The sequence below is a fragment of the Xenopus tropicalis genome, chromosome 2 (genome assembly GCF_000004195.4).
Source record: "Xenopus tropicalis strain Nigerian chromosome 2, UCB_Xtro_10.0, whole genome shotgun sequence".
Classification (NCBI taxonomy): domain Eukaryota; kingdom Metazoa; phylum Chordata; class Amphibia; order Anura; family Pipidae; genus Xenopus; species Xenopus tropicalis.
Genome location: NC_030678.2, coordinates 72617095 through 72630306, shown reverse-complemented (window position 1 = coordinate 72630306; position 13212 = coordinate 72617095).

Genomic DNA, 13212 nt, shown 5'->3' with positions numbered 1-13212 from the left:
TTGTCCTTTAAAGAATTGTTGCATAGGGATTCTGTCCCTCAGATCAATGGATGTGCACTGAAGTATGAAATAGATCTTTTCAGAAAGGAGACAGCAGTGAATGCGCTGATTTCAGTAATTATTTTTCCCCGGATAAAAAAACACATCTTACATTGAGAGACCTTAAGAGAAAATTGATGATAAAATTATTATTCAAACATTACAGAAATTCTTTGTATGTATCTGGAAAGGGCTACATCATATGACAAAAATGTCATCAAAAAAGCACAAAGATAATTCAACATATGCATAGTCATTACATCCCCCCCACCAAAAAAAACACCTCCCTCTCCCAACAACCCAAAGTGAATTTGGTTAAAGAGTACACACAGTGGTTCCAACTAGTTCTTAAAGGCAAAGTTGTGTGACAAAACAAAATCAAATTAAATGGAAAATCAAATCAAGAGTTCAGAATTCCCCATAGAGGAAATGTTATATTGCTTGTAAGGTATGGCTACTTTAGAGATTTGTAATTTTTTTGTTCATTCAGAGGGAGAATTTAGTTGCTATACGTAGTCGTAGCATGGCTGCTTAGAGATTTGTTTGTTGTTTTAATCAGAGCGAAAATTTTGTTGCTAATCTTGTAGGCAGTAATTCCCTCTTAAGTACCATTACCCACACTAGTAAACACAAAGGATGCTGGGAGTTGTAACATCCAATGCTTTATTTTTCCCTTGCCAAAGTTCACATTAACACCGCAGTTGTTCTTTAAATACAGGCACACAGATCACAACAGGATCAGGATACAATTTACAGTTCACACTTGTCAGATTAGTGTATGGTTGGATAATTTCTCAAACAGTAATTTCACTTTCAGGTTCCCCTCAATGTTCCTTCCCACTTTCACTCATCAGCCTCCAGTGCCTTCCTAGGGGTCCATCTTGTGGCCAAAACTAGAAATTACCCCAAAATTAAACATACACCCTTTTACACCCACCTTACAATCAGGTGCCAAACTTAGTGACAGCCTAGCCACAGTGACGGCAGCTTCAAGATTTGTACGTTTTTTTTATTTAAAGGGAGAATGTGTTTACTAAGCTTGGCTACAGGCACTGCTGCTTAGAGATTTATTTTTTTTATATGTAACGGAACAATTTGGTTGCTAAATTTAGTCGCAGCATGGCCACAGGCTTAAAGATTTGTATGTTTTTTATTCAGGGGGAGAATTTGGTTGATAATCTTAATGACAGCATGACCATAGGGTTACTACCTGGCAGGTATTTTACCGTCCTAGCCAGTAAAAATAGTTTATTTCTTCCCTTGCAATTGTTCTTTAAATACAGACACACAGATCACAACCAGACAGGATACAATTTACAGTTTACACTTGCCAGATTAGTGTAAAAGTCATGTTGGATAATTTCTCAAACAGCAAGTTCACTTTCTAGTTCCCCTCAGTGTCCCTTCCCACTCTCACCATCAGCCTCCAGTGTCTTCCTAGGGGTCCAGTCAGCACTCCCCCTTTACAGGGCCTAGCCCAAAACACCAGCCTTGCCAGGTGCACTGCAGTGGAAGTTCAACACTGTTTACTACTACCTACCGAATCTCAGAGGGCCTTCCAACACCCCCACTATGCACTCCAACCCTGGCTGGTGGAGCACCCGATAGGCAGCTACTCCCACTCTCTCCTTGGTGAGGCTTTTAGCTGCCATTCTAAATAACCTGAGCTTCCTCACACTACTATAGTGTGCTATAACATAAGATAAGCCCTCATTAACTTTGTTTTCCTAACTTTTCCTGTTTCAATTACCTCTGTCAGTCAGATGACTTTGTGCATGAACTGTTTTCCTATGACCTTTTTCTCTGACCAGCCCCTTTTATATGCTTTCTAAACTCCACTCTCTTGGACTTTCCCATAACTTACTATATCCCTCTAGCCCCCTTTAGAGGCCCCTAGATAGTTACTGCAACTATAAATATTTTTACATAGAATTTGGTTGCAAAGCTTAGGCTCAGCATGGCCACATGCACTGCTGCTTAGAGATTTTTAAATTTTTTAGTCATTGAAAGGGAAATTGGGTTGCCAAGCTTAGTCACAGCATGGCCACAGGCATGGCTGCTTAGAGATTTATACATTTTTTGTTCATTCAGAGGGAGAATTTGGTTGCTAAGCTCAGTATGGCTACAGGGCCAGGCCAAGGTATGTTAGCACCCTAGGCAAGGGCTTTATTCAGCGCCACCCCACCCCAGTCCTGCATTACCAATTCACAGCTTACCATTATATGTTTTTTTATCTCTCTATTTATGCATTTTATACAATAATATTGGTAGAGATACAATGAACAGTTTCATGTTTTAATAAAGAAATTTTACAACACATTTATGACTGGAACCTTTAATTTATATAAATATGTAATGTTAACAAATAGAAATAAGTTACGCTAAAAATGTCTGAAAAACTTCCACACAGTATAATACACAAAGCAGGTAGAAAACAGGCAGTTCACTTTTGAATTAACCTTTAGGATAATGGCACATGGGTTGTTTTCTCTACTGATATATATAGATACAGCCAATTTTCTCACTGAAAAACTACACTAGCATATCCACAGCAGCAGTCACTGCACACACATAAAGGGGCCAGAAGGCTGCAGAACACTGTGAGGCTAAAATGTTACTGTTACTTTTTTCTCATATTCATCTTTCAATCCTGCTCAAAACACTACATGGTTGCTAGGTTAAATTGGTCCCTAGCAACCATATAGCTGCTGCAAATGTTTGGAGAGCTGAACATAAATCTAAATAACTGGAAAACCACAAAGAACTGCAAACTGCAAAATATTACGGTACTATCTACATCATACTAACTTAATTTAATCGCTTTAATGCATGACAATAAAATGTCTGAATGGTCACATGGACACATGTCTGAATGGACACATTATAACACATAGAGCAGGGCAGGCAAATGTGTGATACCCAGAGCCAAAAGTGTGATACCCAGAGCCACAAGTCAGCACATCAGGCCAAACTCACAACCAAATAATCACAGTACACATGAAACAGCAACCCCCCACCCCCAGTCTCAGCACACATAACCCTAATCAATAACAGCACAACCGCCCCCACCCCACTCACAGCACAGTCACACTTATTGCCCCACCCGAGGCCCAGCAGCAGCCAAGATAGTCAAATAAAACTAATAAATGCGCCAGCTGCCATCATAGAATGAACCCCCCCCCCCTTCCTGCTTGTCCCCATGTACCAGTCCCAGCAGCCATCATTGCCCCAATGTATCATGCCAGCAGCCACCGTATTTCCCCCATGTACCTGTGCCAGCAGCCACCATATTGTCTACATGTACTTGTGCCAACAGCCGCCATCATATTGCCCCATATACCTGTGCCAGCAGCAGCCAACCCCTCATATTGCCCTCGATCTGTAACTGTGCCAGCAGCAGCCCAAAAAAATCCATCTTATTTCCCCTCATAATTTTGCCCCCATCTGTACCTGTCCCAGCAGCAGCCAATTTCTCATATTGCCTCCAATCTGTACCTGTGCCAACAGCACCCAAAAAATCCATCATATTTCCCCTATCTGCACCTGTGCCAGCCTAATATTGTCCTGAAATCTGTTCCTATGCCCAGAACCGGATTTGTAATAAAGGCGCCCAGAGGCCACCCTCCCCCTCCTCGAGATTGCGCATGCACATTGATTTATCGCACCTACGTGTCCTGTTCCCAGTGCTCTGTGTGTGAGCAACGTGTATATGTGGCTGGGTGGCATGCCACACCTAAATTTGTGCCGCCCTAGGCCCGGGCCTTTGTGGCCTCGCCACAAGTCTGGGCCTGTCTGTGCCAGCAACCAGCAGTGAGTGTAAGAAAATAAGACCAAGTTTCTCCTCCTGCTGTGTTTTTCAAAGTTCCATCTTCACTGCAAGCCTCTCCATGAAGGCCAGTTCTCTCTGTCCAGCAGTTTAAATTACATCAGTGTATGCACATACCACCTCCCCAGCGCCGGATTTAAAATCCGAGCGCCCGGAGGCCACCCAACGCAGCCGCCCCCCGCGCATGCGCAACTCGCCCAGAGCACGCATGCGCAACTCACCCCCCCCCCCAGCGCACGCATGCGCATTTTTGCGGGCGCCGATATGAACACATACGGAGCAGCGGGGAGAGGTCCCCGCTGCTCCGTATGGGAGCAGAACTTCGGTGCGGCGGGGCGGCATGCCGCCCCTAAATGTTTGCCGCCCTAGGCCCGGGCCTTTGTGGCCTCGCCACAAATCCGGGCCTGCACCTCCCACAGCATATGCGTCACAGCACCAGCATGTCAACAGGAGTGTCAGAAGCCCAGAGTGTTGAAATAAAGCTTACAATCCTGCAAAAGAGGGGTGGGGACAAGGAGCACTCCTGCAGTACACATTTACATTTTATACAACATACACAAAAGGGGGGTTGAGGCGGATGGTCACAGTTTTTTAAAGCAAAATTCTATTAAAGGTCAGGAAAACCAGTTATAAAATGCACCCCCAATGGTTGCACCCTAGGGAGGTAGTGCTGCTTAGAGATTTGTACATTTTTTATGATTCAAAAGGAGAGTTGGCTTGCTAAGCTTGGTCGCAGCTTAGCCACAAGCATGGCTGCTTAGAGATTTGTACATTTTTTGTTCATTCAGAGAGAGAATTAGGTTGCTAAGCTTAGTCGCAGCATGGCCACAAGCATGGCTGCTTAGAGATTTGGACATTTTTTGTTCATTCAGAGAGAGAATTAGGTTGCTAAGCTAAGTCGCAGCATGGCCACAAACATGGCTGCTTAGAAAACTTGATTTTTTTTAATTTAAGGGTGAAGACACACTGAGCTACTAGTAGCAGCTACTTTTTCATGGCTACTAAATTCCAGAAAATACCCTGCCATATACAATACTGAGAATTGTCTCTGCTAAAACACACAGAGACAATTATCAGTAAATGATCAGCATTGTCTATCTTAGTAGCCACGACATGTAGCTGCCACTAGTAGCTCTATGTGTCTTCACCCTAAAGGCAGAATTTGGTTGCTAAGCTTAGTTGCAGCAGGGTCACGGGTGCAGCTGCTTATAGGTTTTATGATTTTTTATTCAGAGGGAGAATTTGGATGCTAAGCTTAGTTGCAGCAGGGCCATAGGCACGGCTGTTTAGAAATTTGTAAATTTTTGTTCATTCAAAGAGGCAATGTGGTTGCTAAGCTTAGGCGCAGCATGTTCTAGGACCTCTCAAGCTGTCTGTGATTAACCATGCCTTTGCCCTTTTATTAAAAAATATTTTATATAGAATAAAAATGATAATAAATATCACTTTAAGCACATTTCTAATATTGATGTAAGTTTATGTATATAAGTAGGGTAAAGTTAATTTCGTAGCCTCACCTGTTTTTTAAACAGGCTCAGAACTTCATCTTCATCTTTTTCTGTTTCTTTACGTCCATTATTTAAAGTGGGCGTCTGACAATAATAAACCAAAAACACCTTGTTATATACATAAAGTTTTAAATACACACACATATATATGTATATTAATATTCATGGTACCATTCATAGGTGTTGTGGAGGACAGCTTTGAATTATTTTATAGTGGCTGGCAGATGGGGCTGCCCTTGGGGTAGCTGGATCAGAAAGGATACTAAGGCTAAAGCATATGTGGTGGTGTGATACAGATAGGGCTGGGGGCGAGGTTTTGGCAAGGATTGAGTACTGGGCTGCACTGGGGAGATCAAAAGGATGGAGGTTTACCTCAGCCATCAGCAGCCAATGGATAGTTAGGTATATAACATTAATGTTATATACTGATGCTGATTTATTGTATTAGGTGCCTGTTAATGATTTATGTGTTAATAAATCAAGCTGCAGGCTTTTCAACCAATTTCATCTTGTGAGAGATGGTCTAGTAACTGACTTTCAAAGTCAAGGTTTTCTGTTTTATTTAACTTTTAAAGATCTTATAGAATATTGAAATATATCAAGTCTATTGCTTGATTTATTAACACATTTCTTAAATTTCAATTACCGTTAAAGTTTTTGTCCAGCTTTAAAATGGGGGCACTGACCTCTGCAGTTAAAAAAACTATTGCTCTGTGAGGCTACAATTTGTTGTTGTGTTTCTATTTTATTACTTATTCTTTCTATTTAGGCTCTCTCCTATTCATCTTCTAGTCCCATCCATGTATCTTCTGGTTGCTGGTGTAAATTGGGCCTTAGCAACCAGATAGCTGTTAATTAGATAAATGACTCTAGGAAAGCTTTGCAGTCTAATAGTTTGGAGTAGAAAGACATATTTCCCATTTTGGGTTCAGAAGAATATGGTTTTCAGTAGAGATGCACCAAATCCACTATATTGGGATACGGACAAACCCCAAATCCCACATCTTAATAAAGAGAAAGTTTGACTCATTTATAAACACTGGAAACTTTTGCTCCTAAGCAGTAACCTGTAGCAGTGACCATAATAAACATCTGGTTGTCTTGGGTTATTGCCCAAGTGCAAATTTGTTGTTTATAAATGACTCCTAGGGGTGTACTTATTTACAATGGAGACAAACATCACCTTTGATGTTGCCCATAGCAACCAAGCAGCTCTTTGATTTTGTTTTTTAACTTGTAGGTAATCATTCAAATATAATTGCTTTTTGGTTGCTATAGACAACATGGTTTTCTTCACTGTTAATAAATACACCCCCTAATGTGCTCTGGGCACATAAAAACTTACCCTCTAGTATGGTGGAGCAGTGTTTAGTGCTGCTGCTTACAGTGCTGAGGATCTATGTTCAATTACAGTCAATTTATAGGAGCAGTTAGTGGATCCTGGGTAAAACTGACCACATTATGGGATCAAAGATGAGCACTATTAATTTTTTTTTCTCCTGTGCCTTTTAGCCTGGAGGAAACTATTTATAAAAGTCACAGATGAGATAAGCATAGTCTGATGGCTGCATTGCAAAATGAATGAGGCGCTGGTTGACAATGTCCCTACAGACCTTAGCATCCCTGCTATAAGGTGGAGGTGGCGGAATATGATGTCTTTAACAGTAGACATAGGGTGTGGCTGAACCACTGCAGCTGGACTTCTGGGCACCAGTGGGGTAAGGGCCTCCAGGACTTGCCCTATGAGAACTTGCTGAGCTTTATAAGCCTCCATGTGAGTGGCCATATTAGGTAAGACCTTTTCCAGATCTGGAGAGGCTTCCTCAGTAGGGTCCATGGTTCGATTATACAGTCAAGGCCTAGCAGCTTACAGGTTGGAGTTGGGACCAAGGAAGAAGCTGGTGTACAGACTAGGCAGGAAATTATCTGATTCATGGTAATCAAGGGGTTAAGACAGTTTGTGTTTTTTTCTAGGCAAAAGATCAGGGCAGGTGGCTGTCAATCGTAGTCAGGAGTCAAATTAAGAAGGTCAGGAGCCAGAAATCAGGAATTATAGCGCACCCAGGTACACACACAAGTTGAACCTATAATTGGGCATTGAACCAAGTATTGGGCGTCCTTTTGTTTTGAATTATATGTGATGACATCATGCGTTGGCACGCCGGCATTCCGTATCTTGGATGTCATGCCACTGGGCTCATTTTTACTACTGAGCGCTATTCTGATATCTATTGGAAGCTGCTGCTATCTTGCTACCTTCCCATTGTTTTGCTGATTGGCTTCTGGGAGGAAAGGGAGGTGGGTGATATCACTCCAACTTGCAGCACAGCAGTAAAGTGTGACTGAAGTTTACCAGAGCACAGGTCACATGACTGTGGCACCCTGAGTAATGAAGAATATGGCTAGCCTTGTGTGAAATTTCAAAATTCAATCTAAAAAAAATCTGTTTGCATTTTTAAAGAATGGATTTCAATTCAGGACGCATGCACCAACCCTGGGATTTTGAAGAAAAAAGAAGGGAAGAAGAGGATCACTCATATGTACCCTAGCCTGGTGAAGTTTTCTGCCCACAGGAGCACCAGCCTGGGGTATCAGGTAAGTGATCACAATAACTGGGGGGTACCTAACATTTGGCACCATCCACCCCCTCCCCCCCAGTGACTAAACCTTTCCTTCTTCTTTAAATAACCATGAAGGTCACTACACATGGTATTGAGACTTTTCTCAGCTATAAAAATGAACTGGGATGGGCTGTTTTATTTATGATAGATTCCTTTAGCTATCTGGCTATACAGATCCACAAGGATTTAGATTTGTTTCTACCCAACAACCTCCACCTAATTCTCAATAACATAAAGGCCAGCCTACAAGTTTGGACAGGACTTTGGGGTAGAATAAATCTACTAAAAATGATCTTGCTGTACAAACTGCTATACATTCTTCATAATTCAATAGTTTTTATATTCAACCTGAGGACCCAGTCTAAGATGGTGGATTGCAGTTCCAGGACTGGAGACTTTACTATTTGGCAGTTCAATTGTAATACATCTAGTGATGATTTAATCCTGACCCCTCTAACCCCAAATCTAGCCCTTTAGGTGAAAGTGTTAGGTTCATTTGAATCACTCAAATATATAACTAAATAAAAGTATATAACCTTCAGATTTTGCAACCCCCTAACAATTGGTGCCCCCATGAAGTCAGATTGGAGTCTTTTTAAATTGCTAAACTAAGGTCTCCCATAATAACCCCAGGATTTTTGTTATGTGGTAACTCTTATTTGCCGCACTTTTGATCACTTTTGAGGATCTGGGCTAGATGGGGCATACAAGTTCTAGAGGATATTGTTAGGTGAGGTAAATATAACTCACAAAATATAAACTTACTTACATACTTTGATTGTATACTAATATAGCTTTTAATGTACACTTAAGGTGGCTATACATGTTAAGATTTTTCTTTTCCTAACAACCAATTTCAGTGCGATTTGACAAATCCTAATTATAAGGTTAATGCACATCAAAATCATATCTAATGATGTTTCATCCGACCAGTCAGAAAATTGATTGGGCAGGTTTATAATTTTAATCGTTAGCAATGAAATTTCATTGATAGTCAAATCATACTTTTAAATGATTGTTTCAGGATAAGCTTGGTTGTACAAAAACCAAAAGAATCTTTTAAAAATCTTAACATGTACGACCAGCTTAACAATAAGGAGCAAATCACCCAACTATGTGTAAACTTAATCACTATGATTAAATCTCCTTTCACCTCGACCTTTTAAGTCGTACACAGAAACTGCCCTGACTAGTGTCTGTAATAGGCCATGGACAGGGTTTATGAAAGGCTAATACATTTCATAGTTATTCACAGACTGCATTTAATAATAATACTCCCTTCCAGGCTCTTCCCTGGCAGAAGATAATCCATCATATCAATTGGGCAAATTACTCCAGAGGTAGGCTATGACTATTTGATTTTGCTTCATTTTATGCATTTTATTAAAGGGTAACATTGCAAACACTATTTTTCAGTTGAATGGTTTTTGGATAGTACACCAGAATTTTTTTTTTTCAGTTGCTATTCATTTATTTTATTTTTTTACCATATTTCTCATAATTGTTGTTTAAAGTATCTCTGCGAAGTGGGTCATAAAACAAAATTAGAGGGAGCTGTTATAATTAATACAAAAGTTGCTAACATTTCACAGATGCTGCTGAGAAATGTATCATCTAATGTAGCAAATTGTAACAGTTCAGAGTCTGCACCTGGGTTAAGTCCCCATCACTCAAAAAAGCTTATCGCTTATAGCTTGCATATTCAGTTTGGTGCAAATTCAGCTCAGTGTTCCTGCACCAGGGCCAAAGCAATGGGTCTAGGTGCAGGCACATGCCGTGTGGCAATGGCTTTGCTGAGACAAAAAGAGCCAGAAAGAGAAACAAGTATAATATTAGTATTTCTGGAGTACTACTTGGAAATATTTGAGCTTTGTTAAAGGAGAATGCAAGTCAAAATTTAAAAAGCATACTGCCCAATAGTCCTCCTATTGTTTAGTAAAAACACCACACTTTTGGCTCACCTAATCAAATATTTACTCAGTCACACTTACTTCACATTTTCTAGAACAGGCAGCCATCTCTAAAAAGGTATTCTCCCTTCCTTTCCCTCCTTGCTTCATACTGCTCATGTGTTTCATTCCCTCCCCCCCCTCCCCTCTGGCAGATCCGCTTCTGATTGGCTGGTGGGCATGTGTAGCTCAGAACAGGAGACAGGATCAAGTTACACACATGCTCAGAGAATAGGAAGGCTGCCGCTGGCACCTACAGGAAGGACAGAGAGATTTCAGTGATGTCACTGTAGTCTTCACACTGCTGTAGGCTGCCAGCACCATATCTCAGAGAAGCAAGCAGGGATCTGGGAATTTAGATATGCAGTAAGTACTTAAAACATAGTAACATAGTAAGTTGGGTTGAAAAAAGACATACGTCCATCAAGTTCAACCATAATGCCTATACCTAACCTGCCTAACTACAAGTTGATCCAGAGGAAGGCAAAAAACCCCATCTGAAGCCTCTCTAATTTGCCTCAGAGGGGAAAAAATTCCTTCCTGACTCCAAGATGGCAATCGGACCAGTCCCTGTATCAACTTGTACTAAGAGCTATCTCCCATAACCGTGTATTCCCTCACTTGCTAAGAATCCATCCAGCCCCTTCTTAAAGCTATATAATGTATCAGCCAGTACGACTGATTCGGGGAGGGAATTCCACAACTTCACAGCTCTCACTGTAAAAAATCCTTTCCGAATATTTAAATGGAACCTCCCTTCTTCTAAACGGAGTGGGTGCCCTCGTGTCCGTTGGAAGGACCTACTGGTAAATAAAACATTAGAGAGGTTATTATATGATCCCCTTATATATTTATACATAGTTATCATGTCACCTCTTAAGCGCCTCTTCTCCAGTGTAAACAGACCCAACTTGGCCAGTCTTTCTTCATAACCGAGACTTTCCATACCCTTTACCAGCTTAGTTGCCCTTCTCTGGACCCTCTCTAGCTCAATAATGTCCCGTTTGAGCACTGGAGACCAAAACTGAACAGCATATTCTAGATGGGGCCTTACCAGCGCTCTGTAAAGGGGAAGAATAACCCCCTCCTCCCGTGAATCTATACCCCTTTTAATACAGCTCAGAACCTTGTTTGCCCTTGCAGCTGCTGCCTGGCATTGCTTGCTACAGCCAAGTTTATTATCTACAAGGACTCCAAGATCCTTCTCCATTATGGATTTGCCTAGTGCAGTCCCATTAAGGTTATACGGGGCTTGCATATTTTTACATCCCAGGTGCATGACCTTACATTTATCCACATTAAATCTCATCTGCCACTTAGCTGCCCAGATTGCCAGTTGGTCAAGATCCTGCTGCAGGGATGTCACATCCTGGATAGAATTTATGGGTATGGGTATGCCTTTAGGCTTACTTTTAATTTATATTAACCTTTCATTGTCCTTTAAGTGTTTGGAATGTAAATGCAATCTGTGCAAAGCCCTTTTTAATTTTCTGCAATAAAATAAAAAAGGAGTGTTGTAGCTGTTGTTTGTCCATAAGGATACTGCAGCTATGCAGCCATACTACTTAGCCATGATGCTGTTGATGGTGTCCCAAGATGATACAGCAATTACACTTTGAACAGACATAGTAGGTGGTGTAGGCCCAGAAGCATGCTGTGGTGATATAGCCATAACCTTTAATACCAGATATTGATGGCGCTGGGGGACCAGAAGGAGACTGTGGTGATATATTTGTGCAAAGTGGCCATGTCATTGGTGGTGGCACAGGAGGATGCTGGGAATAACATAAGATTATCTTACATAGTAAAAAAAAGACACCCATCAAGTTCAACCTTTTATGCCTATTTGCCTAACTGCTTCAGAGGGAGGCAAAAAAAACTTCTGAAGTCTCTCTAATTTGCCACAGAGGGGAAATCGGACCAGTCCCTGGATCAACTTGTACTATGAACCCTTTTTGAAGCTATCTAATGTATCAGCCAGTACAAATGATTCAGGGAGAGAATTGCACAACTTCATTGGGTAGGTCTTTGCACTCTGGCTTTGAAGAAAAGTACTGGTTTAGCACATCTGCCTTTTTTGTATCCGTTATAACCATACTGTTACAATAATTCAATGGATACACACTCTCAACCTGCATCTTTTTACTATTTACTATTCATTTATACTAATAAACTTTTACTTAAAACTTACTTTACTTAATATATTTAACTTAATTTATTTGTTTCTATTACATTGAACTTTTTTTCTTTTTTTTCATTTTAAATAATCTTTAGCAACATCCAATGGAAAAGATTTCAAGAAAACATGATATATATATATATATATATATATATATATATATATAGTTTTGGTTTTTTTTAAAATAACATTTAAGATAAAACAAGGTAATGTGAACACAAATATACATCAATATTAGTGCAAGGTTTCCATATGTATCCATATATAATCACACAATAACAAAAATATACAGTCATACTGACATTTTATTTATTATTTTTATTTTTAAGGCTAGTACTGAATCTATCATCCCTAAACCTGTTATCCACAAATCTCTAAAACATGGCACTGTTATTATGTAATTTTAACTATTTATATTTTCCTCTGGACTAATAATAATTAAGTAAAAGATCCATTATCCAGAAACCTGCTATCCAGAAAGATCTGAAATAAGGGAACAAACTGTTCTTAAAGGAGAAGGAAAGGCTAAGTCACTTGGGGGTGACAAAATGTTAGGCACCCCCAAGTGACTTAAATCGCTTACCTTGTACCCCGGGCTGGTGCCCCTGTTAGGAGAAAACAGCACCAGCCTTCCTCCTTCCAGCTTCGCGCTGCCGGCGAAATCCATGGGCCGGTGCATGCGCAGTACAGTGAAAAGCCGACTTCTATGTTTAAGTTCGGCTCTTTCACTCCACTGCGCATGCGCGCGCAGCGAATACGGAAGAGGAAGCGCTCGCAGCTACCCCGGGCTGGTGCTGTTCTCTCTGAACAGGGGCATCAGCCCGGGGTAAAAAATATGCGATTTAAGTCACTTGGGGGTACCTAACATTTTGGCACCCCCAAGTGACTTAACCTTTCCTTCTCCTTTAAAGGAGAAGGAAAGATCACTGGGGGGGGGGGGTGCCAAATGTTAGGCACCCCCAGTGATTGTAATCGCTTAACTTTTAGGAGAAATCCGAACCAACCCGGGTTACAGTGAGCCAGCGATCCTCTTCCTTCTTTTTCTTCATGCCGCTTGTGCATGCGCAGTAGAGTGAAAAGCCAAACTCTA